Raw genomic sequence first — 9,200 nt, 5'->3', positions numbered from 1 at the left:
TCAATTGATGCTTAATACCTCGATCATCACAGAACTTCTCAAAAGCGCAGGAGACATACTTGCCCCATAATTATCAAACCTTAGGCATTCCAACTTAAGGTTTGTTAATCAAACCTTAGGCACTTCAACTTATACCTAGACTGGTTCTCAACCAAGGCAATACAATGTTGAAACATGGCTAAAGCCTTTGACTTCTGCTAAATAGGATAGGCCCAGACTTTATGCAAAAAATATTCAATAAATGTGACAAAGTACTTAGCACCACCCAAGGACTAACAGGGCATGTGACCATGGATATATGAAAGAATGAGAGCTAGGAGCTCACCCATGGATGTAGAACTAGACTTCTTATGAGTGTTATATGTATGCTTGCCATATAAATAATGATCACAAGAATAAAAGTTATGAATAATCCAAGGGTGGGAGATATTCCAAACAAGTCAAAGCTTTCATTCCTTTGAGTGATGTATGCCCAAGGTGATGATGCTAGAGAGATACATGAGGGAGGTCAATAACAAACCAACTCAATGGAGCTAGAGATAATCAAAGGATAAAGATGATCAATCTTGGCACCTCTACCAAAGACCAGGTTGTCATGAGTGATTTTCCAAGTAGAATCACTAAAAGAAATATGATACCCAATAGCATTTGACCATCATACAAAGATAAGACTTTTGGTCAAAGTCAATCATGATGTATATCATGGAGAGTAAAGAAAGTACGAATGGAAAAGTACAAACATACGCCACCAATGCCAACAATATCATAGATATAATCATCCCCCCAAGTGTATTGAACTAGAAATAATATGGCAAGTATAGAGCCAAGTATGATATAGGGCCATATGAAAGGAAGCACTCGAATCGAGTAACCAACACTGAGAGAAAGAAGACTAACCATTAGTCAATTGTGTGGCACTAAGTGAAGGAGTAGCCAAAATATAATCATTCGAATTGTACTCCAATGCATTAATCTCTTCAATATTTATAGTGGACATTGTAATATGTTGATCATCAAATGTCTTAGCATTACTCTATGCTTTCCGATTGCCTTTGACACGTCTATCTTGGCGCATTTTATGGCAGTGTGGCCATATATATCCCTACTATATAATAAGAAATTCAAAATACTCCCTTCAAAAGCAAACCAAAATGTCAAATAGCAATGCAAGATCAATGCATGTGCGTCACAACATCTAGAAGCCCAATAATGCTAAGCAATACATTTGAGAGCATATAGATGACATAAAATATCCAAGCCCACAAGTCGCAAAGCACTGACCAATGCAACCTTTGCCAAGTATGAATGTAGAGGAGATTAAAATCAAAACTCAAAGCTTAAGCAAGAGCATCTCCAATATAACTAGTGGTGGTAAGCATGCATGTGATCCAAGAGTATTCCCAAGTAGCATAAAAGTATGCATCTCATTGATATTCAATACATAAGCTTGATGTCCACTATTCATGACAATAATAAACCTTCCAATGGCTAAGCAGATTACACTCCAATTGATTCATAGAGCCTTATCAGCATTAATACATTATCCTAGTATTGAACCTTCAATGTCTAAGCATCAAAGAAGCATAAACATTTAAAGGTTTTTTGCCCCTAAACTGTGAATAGCATGTCTATCCACAATAGTGAATCAATGGATGATCATCTCCACTCAGAACAATGTCCAAATCGGGGTCCAAGGATTTGGAATGAAACCGAAAAGGCTAGTCAAGGAGCAAGGGAAGCTCTAGGAGCCAAGATTGATGCAACCAATGCATGGACAGCCCCTAAAATCACATCGCAATTTGTAGCCTAGTTCTTAGAGCATGTGCTTGTTATGTTTGACCTCCTGGGTTACTTGCTACTATCAAGTGAAGATCCTCTTGAAGTTGGAAAACAAGCTACGAAGGTGGGGAAGCTTATGCATACCTCAATTGGTTGAAGGAATGGCTTCTGTGGAAGCTCGATTGAAGCTCTCTTTCTTGAACTAAAGTAGAATAGTTGAAGCTCCTCAAATGCCCATTTTGATACCAATTGAAAGGGGTGAGTAGAAATGAGAGTGAGAGAGAAGCACAAGCAGAAGTAAGAGAGCAATGGTTATGGAGGTTTGAACCCAAAAGAGCAAGATTGATGAGTGGGAAATCCAACAGTCACAATGTGTCACCTACCTTCTCTTTATTGTCCCATAGTAAAGAATAAAGAATAAACATGGAAATGATGGGTGGCCACCACACTTTCAATGTATAGGTGTGTGGGCACTAAATAAAATGTAAATATAGGTAGCTAGGCACATGATTCCTTTAACCCCCGACAGGGGATGGCCTTCAGTGGAGACAATGCAACTATGAGTTCCTTTGTCACCCTCCATGAATATCATTTCCTTTGTTTTGTTTAAATTTGGTGAATCTTATTGTTGAGTGATTGGCATTTGTCTGAAAAAGAAAAAAGTTGTATATTATAGGATGGTCAAGGAGTTCAATGAAAGTGATATGGATATATATCTAATTAGAAACATGGGGAATTTGGATGGTCACAATAACTATTTACTATCAATGATTCCTCTATTCTGAGTGATGTGCCTTTAGGAGTATTGCATGAAAAATTGTTGAATGCTCTTAACAAAGTAGATGCCAAATTTGGGTGGTTATGGGAGGGAAGTGAGAGTATTTTGCTAGTTGGTTGTGAAAGCATAAGTAAACTATGTCTCCAAATTATTATTAATTTGTGTTTTTTTTATGTAGCTATATGGGACTTCGTCCATTACTAATACTAATTCATATTTGGTCTCTTAGCCTTATAGTGAGTGCAAGAGTGTTCAAATGATTTAGATTGAAAGCACATTTCTCCTTTCTTGTGAGTGAACATGCAATGCAATTGGTATCCTTATATTGCATATGGGTGTGTCACATTGCCCACCAATGGCCATAATGTTGGGGTAAAGGCCAAAGTTCGGGCACACCTTGTACTAGTACACACTATACAATTATACATATGTGAACATAATGAAGAATAAGGGCCATTGAGTATCCACTAAAAACTATCTTGTGTGCTTCCTCTTTCTCTACCCTCTTGCATTCTTCAGTTTTGATTATTCATCCCACCACTGCTTCCCTCTCAAACTGGTATCAGAGGTGCACTTTGTGGGAGCTTGTGGTTGGGAAAGAAGTGTAAGGAGTCAAGCATCATCAGAATGTTGAGAATTCAAGATTCTTTTGTGACATTCATGCTTGATGTCTAAATTCTAAAGAGATACTAATCTCATTAACAACTCTCTATTTAAGTCAAATAGATGTTTTAGTTTGAGGATCTATTGAGGCTCAATTGTTGGGCTACAATAGCCCAAATTTTTGTGTATTTGGGTAGCCAATAATGGCTACATTCAAGGCATTACAACTTTCTTTTTGAATGCTCAAGAAGAGGATCTGGTCTATGTATTCAATGTGTGCAAGCATAGGGGCTACCTAAGCTCAAGGGCAGCTTGTTTTTCAAAAGTAGGAGTTTGAGTAGTGGGATTTCTTGCTAGAAGCTCAAGTATTAATCAAGGGGCTCAAGTAGAGGGTTCAACTAGGGCCTTTCATGTCTATAAGAAAGAGAAAGAAGTGTTGAAATTTCAATTGCTTGTGGCTTGCAATATAGAGCTTGAAGGTTCATATTCTCATAGTCTAGTAAATGAGCATGTACATCAAATCAATACCATAAATTACATCCTCTTGGCTTGCATCAAATTTGGAATATTAGAAAACAATGTCCCTTCTTCATAAACATTGACCTTTTAAGGCTTAATAGACATTTACTTAAGGTCTCAAACCTTTGTTTTCAAATCTATGTTCACATTGGAGGCTTGAAGAATTGGTTTTGAGTGGAAGTGGTTCAGTAGAATCAATTTTGGAATGGAGAAGTAGTGAATTGGAAATTTTGAGGGCTGTTTTCACACAACAACTATCTAAATAGGTTTAATTTGAACTGCTTGTGAAAAAGTCTACATGGACACTACAAAGTATGGGAACTAGTTATTGTGGAACTAGTTGGTGGAAATTCTTTCACAATACTATTTGAAGACTTGAATGGGTTATTTTAATAAATTAGTTCAATTTTATTTTGTTCCTACAACAAAATTGAAGCTAATTGTACTGGGGACATAAAGGGTTGCTCAGATGTAATTGTTTAAGGGACTATTCATAATGTAAAATAGGCAAAAAATCCCAAATTTTTTGAAAAAGTTTTTATGCATTGGAGAGTGCTTAGACATCATTTTAGCATCATTTTTGGGTTGTTTTGATATTGCATCAGCCATTGGTTGGCAATGGCACTTAGGTTATAATCGTACTTATGTCTTTGTACTTGCAATTGATCATATACTAGTTGTTTGGTGGTTTGAACATATTGCAATGGTTACAACTTCCTTTTTAGCTTTTAAAAAATATATTTTTCAATATTGAATAAATTGATGGTACAAAATTTTTGTATGGAAAGATAAAATTTACAATATATTGCCCCAAAAGAGGCAAATTAAGCCAATCAAGTTGCGGGGTGTAGAGTCCAAGGACATGGAACGGGATGCATGGGATGAGATGGATGAGCTTGCATGCTATACCATCATGTTGACATTTTGTAAATCTATGTACTTTAGTGGTAAGGTTATGGAAGGTGGTGCATTTTGGATATTGAAAAAAGCTATTTGACTTATATAAGAAAGACTCGAAAGTGCATTGGTTGGCAAAACTCATTAACCTTTGCATAGAGGAGGGGATTCTATGTCTAATCATCTCAATGGGTTTAGTACTATTTTTAGTCAGTTGATGGCACAAAAGGTCACCTTTCATGATTCGATGAAAGCCATTTTTAACTTGTCACTCTACCTCAGGATTGGGATAATTTTAGGATTTCCATAAATAACTCTAAACCTACCAGTGGTGGCTAGTGGTGCAAATGTTGAAAACAAATTCCTCATAGAAGAGGTCAATAGGAAAAACAAAGTAGGTACTATGAGTTATAGTAGTGCACTCACAATTAGAGGGAGATCTAATGCAAGGAGGAAGTCCCATAGTAGGGGGAACTCTGAGAGTAAGATGTAATAGAAAGGATGTGGAATGCTACTACTAGAACAACAAGGATTGTTTTAAATAAAAAAGCAAAAGCGAGCAAGTAGAAAGGTGATGATGGTGGCAACAAAGAGGAGAAGCAAACGACCAAGATAGAAGGGGTAAAAAAAATTAGTACTAATGATGAAGATGTATAACTTTATGTCTCTTATTTCATGATGCATTCTTGGTTACTATGGATAATGGGATATGTTGGATCCTTAACTTTGGTAGATCATCTCATATTACTCTACATAAGGAGTGGTTTACTACATATGATGGTAGTAGAAAGGGATGCATTTGTTTGGACAATAACTTTTCTTGCAACAATTGTTGGTGTTGAAGATTCACACTTGTCTTTAGCTAATGGTTCTTTCTTTATATTTAAGAATGTGCATCATGTGTTAGACCTTGAGAAATTCTAATAAGTACCAAACAACTAAATGATTATGGCTTACTTGCCATCTGTGGAGATAATGTATTGAAGATAAGCAAAGAGTTTCTCATCATTTGCTAAAGGGCCAAAATGTGGCACATTGTACCCTTTGTAGGCTTGTAATGTGAAAGACAATGTTGTGGCTACTATAGAATAGCCATTTGTATCACTTTGACATCATCATTTTGGCCACATGTTAATTAAATGGAATGAAACATCTTTCTCGTTTTGTAGTACTTTCCATCTTTTAACTTTTCTAATCTTGGAGTTTGTGAGCATTGTATGATTGGTAAATAAAACTAAAGTTTCCCACAAGGGTGTTTTTATTATAAGATCATAATATTTGAATTTGATACATAGTGATGTATATGTTACGATGGCAAGCTCAAACACGTGCATACGTGAATGATGGACAACCTAGTTACATAGGTCCACACATCTACACTTAGTATATCAATGGTAATTATAATTCTCACATTGCCATTCACTCATCACTTATTGTATTTGGCTAGTTACATCTACCCAGAACTAGTGTACTTATAGTGCCAATCAATTAATATAGCAAGTTATGCATTGTTTGACTTAGTAACCCACTTTTCTTTGTGTTTAATCTCATCTACACTTTATGTACATTGTATACTATGTAAAAAAGGAAAAAAACAACAAAATAATATTTTGGCCTTCACCTTTGCTCTTGTATTCTTGAGTGAGCTTCTCAATGCATGTATTGTGTGTGTTAGGTGCAGCAAGTTCAAGTAAGTCTTCCCACCACACTATTCGGTTGGAGTGAATAAGAAGTAGGGATTCAAGAAAGAAAGCAATGGGTAATAAGCTCTCTCATTCTCTCACTCTTTTCTTTAGATAGTGCCTATGGAGGCACCAAAAGCAAGGCAGAGCAAAAATCTAAGATTGTTTGTGAGATTTGGCGTGCAAGTATAATTGTGAATTTTCTATAAATAATCTCTTATGGGCTTGCCCATAGTGTTTTTGTCCATCAGAGGTTGTTTTGGGCGCCATTTTGGCTTCATAAGGTTACAAACAATAATTTCATGGCATACTGCAATTTTGATTATATCAGCCATTCTTGAATGCATATATCATATATTTTGAATCTCTAAGTTATAAGGGGCTTTCCAAGAAGCAAACATAATGTTTATCTACAAATGGGTTACTAATTATATGTATTCTTGAGCAGTCAATGAAAAAGGATATACTTGGTTTATCATTGTTCAATTCTAGTGAAAGATTGTAGAAGATTTACTTGAGGTTTTGTACTCATACTTTTGACGTAATGTTTAAGAATAATAGAAACCCCATTATTGAGAAGATAGATAAGAACAACTACCCATCATGAAACTTATGTTGGGGTAAAGGCCAATGGCCAATAGATGGGTGGGTACCCCTTGTATAAGTACACAATGTAGAATTATATATTAGTGAAGATAATAAAGAATAAGGGTACCATTTATTTTGTAACGGCATAACCCTCTTATGTTCTTCTCTCTCTCAACCCTCTTGCACTCCATATATTCTATCTCACATCGCATCATTACTTCCCTCTCAACCACTATTAAAGCAACATTCAATGTTTATGGAAGCCAGTGGTTGGAGCAAGAAGCACGAGGAGTGAAGCATTGTTGTAAAGGTCAAGGATTTGAGATTCTTCTTCAATATTAATGCTTATTGTCTACACATTGATAGATGTACTATTCTCATTGCCGAGATCTAGATTTGAGTTAAAAAGGTGCTTGTTGAGCCACATTTAGGCTTGATTTGAGGCTATAATAGTCCATTTTGATAGTGATTTGGTAGCCATTTGTGGTGAGGTTTTAAGCAAAATAGCTTCACTTTGGATGCTTGGAAATATATATTGGTACATGGTTTTGATGCATGCGAGCATAGGGGTAGCTTGTTTTTCAGAAGCAAGGGATTTAAGCAAGGGGTCTACTTATGTATGTAGTAGAGAAATAGGAAAAAGAGAGAGACTTGATGATTTATCAAGATAGTGATGTCTATGTGCTATGATCTTAATGGAGATGCCCTAGCAGGCTACTTATGTTAAAGATGACAAACATATTTGGATGCATTTTTGTTAGTTAGGCCACTTCCCATATTTTTTCACTATCTAAAAGCTACAAGGCATCTAGTTTATCATCGCATATTTTAAAAAAAAGGTTCAAACATTACTTGGCAATGATGGTTTCCATTAGGAGGGTTCCAATTACTATTGACTTTGCATTGCCCACAGATTTTGTTAATTTTTTCAACTTGGAGTATTTGCCATATTGGTCTATGCTCATTTTGCATAGATTATGCATGTTGAAATTGAGTTGTGAAGGCAATTTGCATGTAGTTGGTCTTCTATGATTGTTTATGCTTAGAAGATAGATGAAATAAATGGGACAACTTGTAAAAATTTCATATGTCTTTGTGAGTGCTAAAATATCATTTTTACATATGATTTATGCTAGTTTGATATTTGGATAGCTATTGCTTACTTTGTGGGACACTTTATTTTTAGTCCATTCATTTATTTTGAGATTGTGGTTAGGTATACCACTATTATTTTTGGTGTGTAGACATACTTTTCTCATTAGGGCTTCTTGATTGAGTTTAGAGAATGTATTGTTCAATATTGAAAAGCTTGATGATACAAACTTTTCATATTGAAAAGAGCAAATATACAATGTGTTGGTTTAAAAGAAGCAGGCAAACTTGACAAATGGAGTGGAATTAAGCTTGAGGACATGGATAAAGATGTATAGGAGGAATGCCATGAGCTAGCATGCTGTTGAGCTGATACTCTCAAAGTCTATGTATTTTAATGTGAAAGACATTATGACATGAGTATAAAAGCTTGGTGATCTTTATGGAAAAGAAAGTGCATCCTCATAGGTCTATTGGTTTTAAAAACTTATTGATCTCCACATCAAGGAGGGGTTTTGATGCTAATGACCTCAATGAGTCTAACACTATTTTCAACCAATTGATATCTCAAAAGATCATTTTTCATGATTCAATGAATGTCATGTTCTTGTTAGTCACCTTGCTTGAGAGTTGGGATACTTTTAGGATTGCCATTAGTAACTCTACACCCAAAAGAGGTCTTATGAGTGCAAATGTTAAGAGTAGCTTGCTCATCGAGGAGGTGAATAAAAAGAACAATGCAATGTTAACAAGCTCCAGTGCACTTATGGTGAGAGGAAGGTCAAATGCTAGGGACTCTCATGAGAGATAAATCAAGAAGAAAGTTATGTAATAAAAAGGATGTAGAATGCTACTTCTCCAACAAGAAGAGACACATGAAAAGAGATTGGTGCAAGTGGAAGAACAAGCAAAAATGCAAGAAGACAAATGAGAACGATTGCAAATAGAAAATCAAGGTAAAATTTGAGCAGATTAATGCATGTGGCAATGATGATAGTGATGTCTTGTTTGTATCCTCTTTTGGTGATGCATTCTTGGTTACCATGGATAATGAAATGTCTCAGAATTGGCTTATGGATTTTGGAGCATCATTTCATGTTACTACATATAGAGAGTGGTTTTCTACTTATGATATTGAAAAAAGAGGATGTATCAGCCTTGGAAACAACTATGCATGCAACATTGTTGGCATTGTTGATATACATTTGTCATTGCCAAATTATTATTCTTTTTTGTGGAATGTGCAACATGTTCTGAACTTG

This window comes from Lygodium microphyllum, chromosome 3 (genome assembly GCF_053477565.2).
Source record: "Lygodium microphyllum isolate KBCC chromosome 3, Lygodium_microphyllum_v1.1.10, whole genome shotgun sequence".
NCBI classification, from domain to species: domain Eukaryota; kingdom Viridiplantae; phylum Streptophyta; class Polypodiopsida; order Schizaeales; family Lygodiaceae; genus Lygodium; species Lygodium microphyllum.
This window is presented reverse-complemented; position numbering follows the sequence as displayed.